Source organism: Hetaerina americana, unplaced genomic scaffold (assembly GCF_022747635.1).
Source record: "Hetaerina americana unplaced genomic scaffold, ioHetAmer1.1.p SCAF_11, whole genome shotgun sequence".
Classification (NCBI taxonomy): domain Eukaryota; kingdom Metazoa; phylum Arthropoda; class Insecta; order Odonata; family Calopterygidae; genus Hetaerina; species Hetaerina americana.
In genome coordinates, this window is record NW_027286181.1 from 11,795,687 (window position 1) to 11,811,589 (window position 15,903).

The 15,903-nt window shown below is 39.6% G+C and overlaps 1 protein-coding gene across 7 annotated transcripts in view; it reads left to right on the forward strand.

Annotated features, from left to right (window-relative positions):
* mtd (TLD domain-containing protein mustard) overlaps nucleotides 1-15,903 on the forward strand; it is a 902,673-nt gene that overhangs the window by 705,283 nt on the left and 181,487 nt on the right. The window contains exon 1 of one of the 7 annotated variants that reach the window (XM_071599407.1): nucleotides 11,873-11,995. The exons of the other annotated variants lie outside the window; for them this stretch is intronic. The gene's annotated coding sequence lies outside the window, so the exon portion shown is untranslated. Of the gene's footprint in view, nucleotides 1-11,872; nucleotides 11,996-15,903 lie in introns of those variants that run through there. 7 annotated transcript variants of the gene reach the window in all.

The window sequence follows — 15,903 nt, forward strand, 5'->3', positions numbered from 1 at the left end:
TTTATTTAATTACTATTATAGGAAAATCCATAAAAAATAAGTGAACATATGTTCGTAAAATAAGTTTTCTTCTGGAAGCATATGGCTCCCAATGTATAATAACCAACATGGATATATTGTTTGTCATTTTATCATATTTCACTCATTTTATCTTATTTTAGGATATGTATTACCATAATTCCATCAGTAACCCGACCCTTAATCTTATCTTTGAATAATTCAATTGAATCATGTCACTAATACCCAGACTGACCCCATCTAGAGGCGAATTTCTTTAATAAGAACATTACAAAATATATCTGATATTTTTCAACCTTAGGAAAAACTTTAGCATCAAGTTAAATTGCTCGTAAAATAATACGTTTCCTTTTTAGGGCAATTCACAAAAACAATTTGAAAAAAATATAATTATCGAATGATAAAGATTTCCCGCCCTCAACTCCTGTGGTCAAATCTGTGTAATTTGGTGTTCAGGCGACCTTATTAAAACCTACTCCTCCCCCCGGACCAGAAACGACGCCGCAAAGTCCATCGTTGGGTGTTCCTTTGCCGCATTTCCTTATCCACTCTCCTTTTTTCACGCATCTCTTCCATCCTATTTCAACCCTTCCACCATAAGCCAACGTACTTTTTTATACCACGCAGGGGCTACAGATTATTTTCCCGAGGGTAGCGTAGGACGCCAGACCCACCAGATTCCCCTGATCCGAATTCGCCATCATCCAAAGTCTGGTTTGTTAAAAATAAGAATACAGAAAAATATGGGAACTATGGGAATTGAGCGGAAGACGTTATTTTAAACCAACGCAGGATGAAAATCTACGCCCTATTGTTTGTTTTCGTACTTCTTCCTTTCTTCATGTAACTTCAGATAGACAAGTAAATGTATACACTAGTTTATGGGGGATCGGGATGGTATTGTGGCTAACGTACAGGCTTTCCACCGAGAGGGCCCGAATTCAAATCCTGGAGACTAATATTTCTCAGTGGTATCCCGATCCATACTTTAGGTGCTTTGTGGAGAACACTTTGAGTGAGTACGACGTCCGTCGGATGGGACATTAAACTGCGGACCCCTTCCGACAAGAGTAGTCTAGTGCCGACGCCGAGTTTCTCTCCACCCTTCATCCTTTCCTGTCCATCCATAATGGCGCAAATGACCTTCCAGGAAGATCTGGTATCCAAAAAATCACATAGCTGGTGGTGCTGCAGGTGTGCAGACAGGCTTGCCCGGGAATCAAACCCGCACCCACCCGGGTTAGAAGTCCAACGCTCTACCCCTGGACTACCGCGACCCACATATATACATACACATATATGTATATATATATATATATATATATATATATATATATATATATATATATACATACATACATACATATGTACCTGATGTGTGAATTTCATACGCCGTCGGGCTTAGTACTGGGTGAACTCCACCATCACCTACCAAACCGACCTTCGGGTTGATTACTGTGTTTATGGTTTTTATACATATATATATATATATATATATATACATATATATATATATATATATATACACATATATACATATATATATACGTCCTTTGATATATATATATACATACATATATATATATATCAAAGAGTGTGTATGTATTTACGCACACGGTACCAGTACATGAGCAATGCCAGGGAGTTGAGGAAGAAACATTTTTCTCCCCTTCAACTTCTCATTTGCCAGGATAAAATGTAACCACACGAGCCCTTTGCCACCGTCCCCCACTTCCCTCTTCTACGTGTATCTCTCGGAACACGTCTTCCGTCGCGTACCCTTTTACTCCGTCCCTTTAAACCCCTCACCACCTCCTCTCTCTCCGGTCCTTTTTGTTTTCCCCCTCGTTCGTCCGTCTTGGGGAAGCCCCGCCCCGTTCGCCCATTATTCCCCGATCGCCCTGACCTTCGCCGAGATAAGGCGCGATCCACATTCGTCTCGAAACAAATGCCCCGCTCCCTGCGCTCACTCCCGTCTCCCCTTCCACTCTCATCCCCTCCCCCCTCCCCACACACACACCACATGAGAACACACCTCCGTTTCTCTCTCCCCTGTTCTATCCCGAGGCGGAAGATTGGCCCTGTCGATGTGAAAGACGACGCAAATGAGAAAATATTTCTCCCCACACCCTCCAACCGTCCGTTCTTGTCCCTCTCGGAGCTATAAAACTCCCGTTTTTTTCCAAAATTACCTATAACACTGTTCACAAGTGCCTTGCATAAATAAGTGAAAGGTCGTCATCATCTTCTTTGGCTATCAATAGCAACCGTTGGATCTATTGCTTTTAGATCGATACCTACGTACTGCTACATATTTCCCTGTGATCCAGCTCTGGGGTGCGCGACAGGGGGTAATTCCACGCCAGGCAAAAAATGCTTAATTATATGAAGAACTTAAAAGTCAGTTCCCAATGGAGAAGTAATTGAAATGATTTTTATCACAGGTGACATCCACTGAGGGTTTGTATGTTTAAAATACTTATCCACACATTTGAGATGATCCACGAGGGGAAATACTTAACGTCCTCCAACTTAGTTACATGGCATAGGCAACTTTTTTCCTTTGGCCCCGACGTTAGAGACTATTCTGATCCCTTGTTGTTTGATGGAAAAATAGTATTTTAAATAAGACAGTTCCATCATTAATCTCTTGTTTTGGTGGTCACCTCTAGGAAGGACCCTATGTATTCAACATCATCGCAGCAAAAGCGGGTTGCTTCCAAAATCTCTAATTATGAGATTTAATATGTAATTAAACGTTCGCTCAGACGATTCCTAACCTGGATCCTCTAATGATCTACATATATTACTAAGTTTATCATGATACACGCTGCGCACGATCAACTCCACGATAAAACCCACCTCGTGAGGATCCCATATCGGCATCTACATAATACCCTGCAAGCCGCTGCAAAGGTGTGTGGCGTGGGTGCTTGGTCATAAGCCATGCTTATGCAATCATTTAATCTTCATCTATACAGATATTAGTTCGAACATGCCATCGAAAAGTTTGCTACCACGTATGAAGCTATTTGTATGCAAAAATGTTCAGCAACAAGATACTATTCAAATTACTATACTACTTAGGATGTATGCATGATAACGAAAAAATATAAACACTATCAATACTAATTATCCTCTTCGCGCCTGGGATCATATCTGCTTTTATCTATAATTTTACGAGGAAAAACGGGTATTTCTATACGTACTACATTTACATTCAGCATATGTATTCTTAATGAGGCCATAATATTGAAAGATGGCATAGTTCTTTCAAATTCTAATCACACCCAGTACTCTTTTACTAAAACTTAATTGTGTATTCGTTTCCAATTATTCACTCAATTATAGCTCTTTGAATTGCCCTTCATAAGTCAATGTCCCGTGATTAACCCTTGGCCGTCCTGTCCAATTATTCCCCACCGTGGCTATTCTGCCATCATATATGTAACCCCAAGCTTCTTCCATTATTAGAGCAGGCAAATACTGACGCCGTGTTTCTCTAAACCTTTCAATCATTCGCACCTCGGCTGCCAGTCGTCTCCCGTATTAAATACTCCTACATTACCGAACGTCGATTCTACATCATTATTTTACTGCTCTACCGTTCCGTAGATTTTCGCAAGTACCACGGCTCACATTCGTCGAATATTAAACTATATTTGCTTATTTAAAATCATCTTGATGTTCAGCTTGCTTACTTTTTATCTCCTCACAGTTACTTGCACCGATAATTTAATGTCGTGGCTACACTGGACGTGAATTCCAGCCCACACATTTATGCCTAGCTTCTTGGTGCTGAAAAAAGGAAATATTACCAGCATATAGGTACAGCAGAGGGGGATTTTAAGTTAGTTACGATGTGGAGTCGTCCAATTACTGGTACTCGTTAGCACGCGATTAACGCTCCGCACCATACCATTCTTCGCCGTTGAAACGTGAGGGCAAAAAGGTCTTCTCCGGCCGTAGATAAAGTGCGTGTTTGAAAGTACGCTATGTCACGAGAGGAAAAAAAAACTTGGATGTCTGTACTTCAACCCTCGAGCATCTAGTATGAGGCGACAAACGTTCATTAGAAACTATGGTGAGACAACGATACGAAGCCCTTTTGTCTGAAATATGACACGAGGCGTATCGTATTTCATCGTAGAATGACCAATTTAAAAGTTGGTAAGCGAAAGTAATGAAAGAGACGGTATGTATGTGCAAGGGTAGCACAATTTTTTCCAAACATTAAGTCTTTTCAGCCATTTGAAGTTATTAGCCTGTGGAATGAATTCCCCTGTTAGTAATTGTAGGGAGAAATATTAAAAAGAAAAGCTTTTGTAATTAATGGGGGAGAAAAAGGAAAGTCGTTTTTTTAAGGAAATAGCTGTCTTAAATTTTATAATCCAATTCTGTTGTGTGTAACATATATCCCAGGGTGCCTGCAAATTCTAATGAAAGGCTATAAACATTTTTCTCCTTGAATAATGGAAGAATATTTTTCCACAATATTTCTGTTTCTGTAGTTTTTGTGGAAGTCCGATACTGGTTTGAAAATCCACTTTCTCTTTAGCGCTTTTAAAATCTTTTCTCCTTGAATCCATATTGCTTACTTTTCGTAGATCTAAACAGATCTTAAACGCTCGTCAGATAAATGATTAAGTATTTCTTTTACGTCTAGCAATTTTTTTCACAATGAAGTGCCGAAATTATAGTTATTTTAATGATTTCACCGATTCTAATTATGTCATTGATTTATTTTAAAGAGTGAGGGGTTTTAATTTCCAGCTTACACATATGCATGAGTGTTCAGTAACTTTTTCATTTGCGTTTCTTGGCATTTAACGCGCTAAGGAGATCGTTGAAGTCACTAAAGATCTCTCTGATTTTCATACAAATAGTGCAGCCATGGCTTTCATTTCGCAGGTAAGGCAAATTAAAATGCAGCGAAATATTTTCATTAGCATAAATAATGTTCATTTTTTACATAATTATTTTATATATAATATATAAAATTAATATATATAATATATATACATATATTATATATATTATATATATATTATATATATATAATATATTATATATATATATATATATTTATATATATATAATGGAGAATGTAAAATGGGTGGAAAGGAAAACAAACAAAGAAAAGCTGGGTATGGTGGGCGAGGAGGAGGGATTGTTGGGAGAAGTCATAAGGAGGCAGGAAAAATGAGGGATGTTGAAGACTGCAATAGAGGGGCGAATGCTAGGAAAACGAGGGAAGGGCAGGAATAGGATGGGGGTGTTGGACGGGATGAAGGGTGGAAGTACCAAGAGATGAAAAGGGAAGAGTAGGATGCTGTATGTTTTTGGTGGATCGCGGGGTACCAGGTGCATGAAGAAATAGAATGAATGTACATACTATATGTAGAATGGCTGGTGGCCTACCACCCCCTGCCACACGTCCTTTCGACGGCTTGCTGGGTATTGTGTATATATAGATGAAAACGATTACTTACATAAATTTCACAGATGATCCACATGAATCAATCATAATTTTACGTAGCCGTAAGCGGTTTTTAAAAATATTTTTTACGAAATAAAAAGTTTTGGTGAATGCTGGACGCAAACTAGACCAAAAAATGGAGAAATTATAAAATATCAGGGTGTTCCTTTGATCCTGGACCCCATCCACTCAAAATTTACCTCTTAATTTACCACAAAATTTCCACTTAAATTATTAAAAAAATTTAGGGCCCTCAAGGGGTAAGCCAAATATTAGGACTGATCACGAAAAGCACCGGGCAGCGAAATTTTTAAAGTAAAACACATTAGCTTAAGTAAATTATAAACGTTAGTTTTCATGACGTAACATCACATTTTAAAACTCCATTTTATCATGACAGTGTTAGGCCATGCGTTCAAGATCGGAGAGCTATAATGCCTACAGGGTAGATTGAGGGTGTCGTTTTTTGCGAGAAAAATAAGAGAAAAAAAGTTACGTATCTCCACATCAGGTCGGGGATAAATTGCATTATTTAGTAGTATAGAATTTATATGTTTTCTTTATTTTTTTTCATTTGCATAGCTACATGTACTGACCTATATTAACCCCCATTGTCTTTTATCGGAAGTTGCCCTTCCTTTTTCCCCTTAAAAGGTCTTTTTTTGTCGCTTGACCCTTGACTTTTGGGGAAGTTCGTGTTTTTGTATGATTTCGCTGCTAATGATGATGGCCTCTTCCCAAGAAATTGGGCATTCGTCATGTTTCATTGCCTTATACGAAAAAATGTTTCATTATTACATCTTTTACATGCGATATGGGACCCCAACTATTCGTGTGCTGTGCATACCTGATATGAATGCATCCCCTGCCACACGCCTTACCAGTAGCTTGCGCAGGGTACCAGGGCATGGATGTAGAACAAGATGGCTGGATCTGGCTGAAATTAAAAAAAAATCGTGAACTGCGGCCAGGAGTTAGTGAAAATTCAATCTATTATGCCTTCTAAACACAAAGTTCATGAAAGGCCCTTAGCTCTTACGGTAACCCAAATTAGGATTTGATTTTCCTAGGAGTATTTCGCTGCTTTGAATCTCTTGTAAATGGTAATAGACGACAGAGAATATAGGACGCTGAAATTGGATAAGCCCTCGTCGTTCGCCGCGTTGGCGCAGAAGTTAAACCTAGGTTACTCTCTTTAATTTTAATTGGTCAATTAAGGTATTTCGGACGAATTCGCAATTTAACCAGCATACCAATTTATTTCCATGACTGTCATGTCGCAGTCCATATGTACGGAGCTCTAAATAATTAAATAGCGGCGCTGTCTCGCGATGACGGGCTTCGTCGCGCAGAGAATCTTGCAAGACTCAATTGATGCGGTTACGACATTCGTCATTCAGGCTGCAATACCCTATCGAGGCTGTTTCGGCGTCTACAGGAAAGAGCGAATTGTCTGCGTTACATCTACATCTACTTAATACCCCGCAAGCCGCCGCAAGGGCGTGTGACGGGGGCTGTGAGGGCTCCACCCGTAGTTAAGAAAAAAAACCGCATGCAAAAGCCACAAATTCATACATCCACAAACAAAACATGGTATGCATTCATGCAAAAAACTTTACACTCCACACACATGCAAGCACGCAAACCACCAACTAACATACACATGCACCTACAAATATACCTGATATCGTTGCTATGTTTTGTTTCGATTTGGATATTAAATGTATTTAATATTTCTACAGTGACTTCGGTTTCTTGCCATTATTATTTCTGATTGTTGGCGGAAAAAATGAGTGTTTGTGTCTATCTATCCTGGAATTTATCTTCCTTATTTTATCTTACATTTATCTTTACGTTACAGTGCCAATAATTTTGTAATAGTGAATTTCTCTCATTACCAGGTAGTCGAATCAGCCAATATAAATTGGTGCTTTAACAATTCCTCCTGTGTCGGAAGAAAACCCGGATGCTCTTCAACTTTCTAAATGTCTTTCTTGATGTCAAAACGCTTTCTTGTTCCTACCTATCTCATCTAAAATAATCTTTACTCCTACCCAGCCTTCCATTGTTCTCGTTTCCATCAGTCAATAGTTCTTGATCTCCTATTTAACCAGCACTTGAGCTGCCTACTTCGTCTTCTGCTTCAAACGTATTATTCTCCTCCTCCGTATGTCCATAGAGGACTATCAAATAGGTTAGCATTTGATATTTTTGTGACATAGAAATGTACATATTCTTATCGACTTATCGGTTAGGGAGTCGTTTCTTGTTTCGGCGAGGAAGGATTAGGAAGAAAATTGGCTTATCAAACGGCCTTGAATCATTTCCTCCGTCCTTTCTTCATCCCTTTAACGTTCGGAGATTAAAATCGGAGATAGGGTGATCCTTTGGGACGGCAAAAGACTAGAAATTCGCGTAAGCAATTTAGTGACCAATTATTTTAACTTCCGAATCAGTCATTGTATCCAACGGCAAGCGTGAGTACAATGAGCGGTATTCTATATCTGAATCTGTTGTTATTAGATCGAGTGCAGCGTAGAGCAGCTAGGTTTGTATAAAGTTATTATGAACAAGGTAGCAGTGTCACGACAATTTTGGAAGAATAGGGATGGGAGCCAATAGTTGATCGTAGGTTTAAATACAGGTTAAATTTACTGCGTAAATTTATGGCAGGTTATGTATCTGAGGATGTTAAAGACATATTACAGGCCCCACCTTATTATGGCATATCAGATCGCGTACGTAAAATCAGGTAGATAGATAGTAGAACGGATAGATTTAAAATGTCGTTTTTTCCTCGTACGATTTGCGATCGATTACTTTCGCTCTTTTTTAGGGGTGGTGACCTATCACCCCCCGCCACACACCCCTGCAACGGCCTACGGGGTATTTTGTAGATGTGTTTGTGTATATTTGTACTCGTAGCTTGCATATGTACTTGAATGCGTGTAAGTTAAAATAAGTTTTGCATAAATATTTACGTCTATGTGAGTGCGCATTAGCATGTGTTTTGTTGGCATTGTTGGTGTCCCAGCAACCCCCCCCCCAAACGCCCTTGAGGTGGGTTGCGGGGCATTTGTGTGAATGTAGAATATCATTTGGACGGCGGGACGTGGATTTCCTTTATCGCGGCTTGCATGGCAACGAGAGGGATGGGTCGAAACAAGCTTGGACTCTTGTTGTCGCAGTGGTGGTCACCAACAGAGCTGCTTGACGATCCTGTGACTCACTTAAACACGGGTGCGGACTTATATTCGATCCCCCGCGGGTGTCTCCCTTGTCCCTCGGTAATGGCTTCCCTACAAACCCCCTTCCTCCTCGTCAGTCTCCCCAGGTATGCAGTGATTCAGAACTCCTTTCAGCGTCGGCCCTTGGCGGGTTTCGTTCTCCGCAATCGGTGAGTTGATGGTGTTCCGACGCGCAAACTCGTTTGACCCGATTGCTCTCGAAGGAGCCGACTGCAGGGGGAAGTGAGAGAGCAAAAGGGATCGCAATTCGGTCAAGGGTGTATTCCCACCCACTCCTGTACAGAACTGTGAATGAGATTCTCAGAATCTCCCAAGATTTTACTTTCATCAATTCCACGTGAACTCCTCTCTCCACGAATTTTGTTCATGATTTTCGCCTCTTGGTGAAATTGGTACACCGAGAGGATAGAACTAAAATACGTCCTCATCACACCGGTTACCGGTCAAAGTGAAAGAAGGGTGAATTATACGAGCCGGGACGGTAAAAACTTGTTGCCAACGTTTTACGACCGTGCCAATAATTTTTCCTCCTGTCTCAAGCATTTTTCCCTTGTTTTGCACATTGGGATAGTGCGTTAAAAAACAGCTATATGTCTCACCTCAAGTAGTTTCCAACAACTGGGCATTTCTAAGAAATGCGAATGTTGGAAAAAAATTTTCCTAGCAATTTCGCGAAATTCAGTGATATTCATTTACTTGCGTGACAAGAATATCAAAAGGAAAAATGTCTCGTATTTTCTTCGTGAATTAGGTCTCTCGGGTGTAGATGTTTTTTTTTCAACTGCTGTATACGTACTTTAAGTTATGAAGGACACTGCTCCATTGCGCGGTCATTATGAAGTTGACACGTTGCTAACCCGAATAAGTAAAGGTTATTTAATAGACTGCGGTAAATGAAATTCACCCGGATTAAGTAGTCTTGTCCGCAAAAATGTTTCCCTTTCGATTCAAAAATCCTCGTCCCTAGAATAAAACAGTCAATTAAAGTCGCATACATCTACATCTACATCTACTTAATACCCCGCAAGCCGCCGCAAGGGCGTGTGGCGGGGGGTGCTAGGACACCACCCATAATTTAGAAAAGAAAAAGAAAAAAAAACCGCATGCAATAACGACAAAATCATATATAAAAAAAAACATGGCATACATTCATGCATGAACACTTACACCCCACACACATGCAAACACCTTATTAGATATCTCTTTACCGAAATGCATCTCATCTACATAATACCTCGCAAGCCGCAGCAGGGGCGTGTGGTGGGTTATGTTAGATCACCACCCGTAAAATAAAATAAAACCTTATTCAAAACTAAATCATGTTACCTCTTAACAAATATTAGTTTGATCATGCACTCGATAAAATCCAATCGCACGAGAGAAAGTACTTATATGCAATAATATTAAAGAATAGGATACGTACTGTATATTCAAATCATGCTGTAGACCTGTTAAAAAGATGGGTCTATTAAATATAAGGAATAACACGTTGGAAGAAACAGGCAAGATATCGACAAATATGTACACTACCAATTGTAATCATCTTCGCGATTCCCATCATATCTATTTTTATCTCTAATCGTACGAGGAAAATACGGCATTTTTAATATCTCCGTTCTACAATAAATCTTCCTTACTTCATGTGGTGATCTGATCTACTTTAGTAAGTGGGGGCCTGTAATATGTCTGTAACATCTTCAGATAAGTAACCTGCCTCAAATTTAATCAGTAAATTTTACCTGTATTTAAGCCTACGATCAACTACTGGCTCCCATTCTAATTCTTCCAATATTGTCGTGACACTGCTACCTTGTTCATAATAACTTTTCAAAACCCTAGCTGCTCTACGTTGCACTCGATCTAGTTTCAAAATTAAGCCTATTTCATGAGAATCCCATACACTTGCAGCATACTTAACGTGGGGTCTAACTAAAACTTTCAATCCGTATTGTGGAACATCAATAAAGAATGTGATCGGTCTCAATCATAAGTGTGAATAGGTATGGAAAAAATTTGGAGATATTTTAGGATGTATGTTCTGGCTTTGGGTTTGGATGATCCCGCCCTTTTTAATGGGTTTCCTTTTCGGCTCCTTAGAGTAGTTAGTAAAAATATAATAATCCTAATATGTATTACGGGTTTTGCGTGAATGGTATCCGGTCACCTCCTTCCACACGTCATTTCGGTGGGTCGCGGGAAGCCATGTGTATGTGGAATTAAGGAAGTAGAAGTAGAAAGATTTCTAGTGACCCTGCCACACTTCTTTGCGGTGGCTTTTGGGGTAGTGCATATATATAGATAGATTGAATCAATATTTCATAGTCATCTCAATTGATGAACATTCAAATTTTTCCTACGAATGATAAGGAATCAGAATAACGTTGTCCGACCGCGCTAAGGGAAAAAGTATTTCGAGCCAAAATTAGCGTGGTGTGCATTCACCTCCTGCCACACACCCAAACAGTAGCTTGCAGGGCACTAAAAAAACTGAACATGAACTAAAACGATTTAATATTTTTCTGTGGAAAAATATTGGTGGTGGAAATAAACAGTTTCTGGCCAAATAAATGAATTCCTAAAACGTAGAGATAAAGATATCGGAGTGGTATAAAGAATAGGAGCTCGAATTAAATATCAGAATATGTACATCACTTAAGTTTTGGAGAACATAAGAAAATGTTAAAACGAGACGTAAATAATAAAATAGATGGGACCGAGTTAAGCTGCTCAGAACATGTCAAGTACTTGTGCATTACACTGTCAACAAACTTATCATGGAGGACACAGATTTGAGAAAAATATACTCGTCAGCCTTCAAGAGCCAAGATTTCATTAGACGGGTTCTAAGAAAATCTGAGGAAAAAGTATTAGGAAAAGTTACATTGCATTTGGGTCACATTTGAAACACACGGATAGAGTCTGGGATCCGTGGGAGAAAATATTAATTTAGGAATTAGATAATAGTTAGAGAACATTCGCCAGGTTTGCTCAGAATTGCTACGTGAAACGAATAAGGTTTTAAGCTGGTAGCCTCTTGATCCTAGAAGCTTGCTTGTTCGTCTATTGGTCTAAATATATATATTGGCAGCTTCGACCACCGGGATAAAATAAGACGGATAGGCATCGTCACCGACAAAGTCAAGTACTCGCTCTTCCGTCGTATGACAAGTAAATATAACAAACCTGGACCCTAGAAGCCGGTGAAAAAAGGAAATCACTTGAATAAGAGAATTTCGTGAATTAGTCAAGGGTAAGAATTATTGTACTTATAATTTATATAGGCATGTATGTGCAAGAGAGTTTTATATGACATAGCATGTAAGCAAGGGTACGTAAGCATGAACTAATATTTCTGCATGAATGGTATTGCTGGTGTCCTAACATCCCCCTCCACATACCCTTGAGGCGACTCACTGGGTATTTTGTGGATGTAGACGAATCTGCGCTGACGTTTCACGCTGAGTTATTCCTTCTAACATGAACTTTGTGGAGTTACTCTTGCAGTAGTTTTCGATCGCGATCATTTTAAGATCGTCTAATGAAGACTTATCTCTCTCCTCACCCGAAATCACGATCTTCTCTATGATCGGTATCATCTTCATATTCTAATTCATTGAAAATTCAGTATTTCTTTTAATTTTGACACCATAGTGTATTCATTATTTCATCTATTACCTCTTTCTTAAATCACAGCACAAAAATTCGATTTTGTTCGATTACGTAAATTATCCTCAGCAACAATCACTTACACTTTCATGTAATTATAAAACATTAGCAAAGGTGTAAATATGTTGGTTTGGAGATCGTTTCACGTGACTTGCGAATCTACGTGGTGTACTGCAAACCAGCACTAGGGTATGTGTGTGTGTGTGTGTGTGTGGTGATTAAGCATCAGGCATGTAACATGCAATGCTGTAATGAGCTTCAATTCTTTATTTCAATGCTCAGAGTAATGCGTTCGACATAAAATCTTATTTCTTCCTGTTACTGTAAGAGTTCTAAACACTCTATTCTAAATAACATTTTTTTTACCCATTCCCTCTTACCTTTCGCCGCGGCATTGATCTAGAAAATACTTAAAGAAGTACGCGAAAAAGTTATTTGCCAATAATTTCATCACTTTCGCAAAGTTTCTTCACCTCTTTATCTTCTGAAAAGTACATAGGATACTATTTTCCCGATGAGATAATTTCAAGCTCTCCTCCTCACTCGGCTAAAGGGTTAAATCTTGTGGTTGCGATAAATCGCCCGTCATCCCTGGATCCGAGTTAATGGTCGATATTTCGGACTCCATATCACCCCTCTTCACCGTCCCTGAGAATTTTTTTCTGAGGCGGAACGGATGACAAAAAAATAAAGAGCCTCGACTGCGAAGAATGAACGTGTCAGCTGCTCGGAGGCGTCGTCTCGAAAGTTGTCCTCTTCTTAAAGGAACGATTTCCCCTCGGAGCTTTGCTTGGTGAGGGTGGTGGAAAAAAACGACATATAAATAAGCCAAGGCCGTTCTCAGTTCAAGCCTCTTCGGAAAGCGAACCCGTGTCCACTCTCCTCTCTCCGTCCCCTCCCCTCCACTCCCGCAGCTCGCTCCTTCGCCTTCTTGTGTTCCGTCTTTCAGATTTCCCCGGTTTCGTCGCCGGGTGCTACGGCATGTCTTCCCGTGTCCTCTTGAGACGAGGGAGAATGTTCTCCGGGGCGATGGGCTTCATTTAGTGGAAGGTATCCATTTTGAAAGGAAAATAACTTGGTTATTTACCGCTTTGTAAATTGAAATTCGTTTCACAAAGTTTTACAGCTTCACTGAGCCATTATCAAGCTAAACAAAAGCCATTGCGTTGTAGCTTCCATGAATGTGTTCAGAAAGGAGTGGTGGGGAGATCTGGAGGTTCTTGAGTAGGAGAGGAGGAACAGTTGGAGTTTTCACCCGAATTGAAGTCATGCTTGGTTGGTGACGGGCTGGTGAACACACTACGTTTCATGGGAGGCGTATTAAAGCAACTTTAATTCGTCGGTCAAGGTGTTGCCGTCCGAAAGAAATGACAAGCGGCCGTGGAATGGCCAAGATGAACTTGTTCAATTAGTAACATACTTTGCTAAGTTATTTACTCTTCAAAAGCTAAGGGGGAGTACCGGAAGTTGCTCAAAGAGAAACACTTTAGTCTGAGAGATAACCTCTTAAGCAAATACGAGTTTGCGAAAATTTAGCAAGAATAAAAACTTTAATAAAATAATAATATTAAATAGAAAAACGCCACACGTTAAAGTACGAAATTAGATTATTTCGATAAGTAGTGACTCATTAGAGGCTAAATAATACTTTAATTTCATGGTTATTACGATTCATTACGTATTATATTTGCTTGCAATAGCATTACGACACAAAGTGTATCATGAGCGGGTTAACGGAACATCCGTAGATATGGATCTTCATCCGTCCGTAAAATACCGTGTGATTAAAGTGTGACCGTTGGGTATTGTAGCAGATCTATGTGTATAATAATTGAAAAATGGAAAAAATTGGAAATTACTATTCGACGCATACAAAAACCTGGTTGTCAGCGAAAATATTCTCGCGAGTAACCCGCAAGTAAGTGTACGTCTAACCTTTCCGTTGGTCGCCGCTCTATATACCTTTTCACTTCATCGGTAAGCTTACCTTTGAGTGAAGGCTTGAGGATTTTAAATGGTAGTTTCCTGATGCCGTTTGGATCCGCAACCAAGTATGCACCGAAGAAACAGTCAAATGCCACGGTTGATGATTGTTCAGAACACTTTAGAATAAGCCCTAGACACAGAGTATATGGAGCACAAGAGACTTTAGTATGTCAGGAGCAGGAATTTCTCACTATTTTTGCGAAGGGATGTAGTTGCTATGGCAACCGTTGTTTATATCCTGACGTTGATTTCCATTTCGTCATCAGATGAAGCCATAAATGCAGAAATTCTATTTTTGTACATTGAGCCATTGAAGGAGTTGGAGGTTTTCGTCCAAGATATTCGGTACAGGCATACATATTCGATGAACAAATATTTATTTGACCAACTCATCCATTTAAACCTACCAGTTATTTGTATAGCAATAAAATTACTCCCTGTAAAAGGAGTAGAAGAAGAAAGGGAAGATAATTATTAATGAGAAAAGTTTATCCTACTTCCCCCAGGCCATAGACGTCCTCCTTCAGGTGGAATTTGGATCGACTTAAATTTAATCATCGTCCCAAAGTTTCATTTCTTCAATTCGGAACATGTGAGTGGGATTTAGTACGTGGTATTTTCATCGCAGCCGAAGATGGCGAGGCATCTATTGGACCAAGTGATGCTGAGGATCACCATGGTATCGATATGGAATCTAATAGAATCGGAATCGGATTTGGAGTATTCGTATCAGATGAATCGTAGGACGTATTAATAAGTGTAACAGATTGAGTGAATCGAATAGGAGGCGTCACATCTGCATTCCACGGGGTCGTCCATTCCTTTTGCAGGTCGATGGAAGAGATCCCTGAAAGCACGAATGCGTAATTGTAACGTAGATTTCTATATTTTAGTATTTTTAGGACCCTGCAAACCACCGATAGGGGATGTGGTAGGGGGTGAATACACAACAGACTAATTTTGACCAGATACTTTTATCCCCACCGCAGTCGGACGTTGTTTTTTCCAAGTCGCATCGTCTGAAATATGATGCCGGAACGTATATTGGCACGTAATGTATTTACATGGCAAATATATAGGCAGCGATAATTGGGGAAACTATGTCATTCCAATTCTCGCCGTGATTATAAACGCCTTCCTATTTACCCTTTAATTGTTATAGAGGAGGCGCTGAGGGAGATGATTATAGTTGTTCTTCCTCTCTTATTGAAAACCATTTCCTTCGTCCACTCCTTTTTGAGTGTATGTCTTTAGAGAACACACAACTCAGTGGCATGTTTGTTAAAAAAGATGAATGAATGTTGAACTATCAGTGAAATGAAGTTCATTCATAAAGTAGATAAAAATGTTGGCCCTTTGCTCAAATCTAAAGGTCTCTTTGTTTACAAGTCCCTGAAGTTTAGTCACGCAGAATCTTCAGGCGACTTCCACTGCAACCATTAGAAGAACTGGATTTCGACTTTAATGCGGCTTTTTGAATTTCCCGCGACATATCATTGTTTTCTG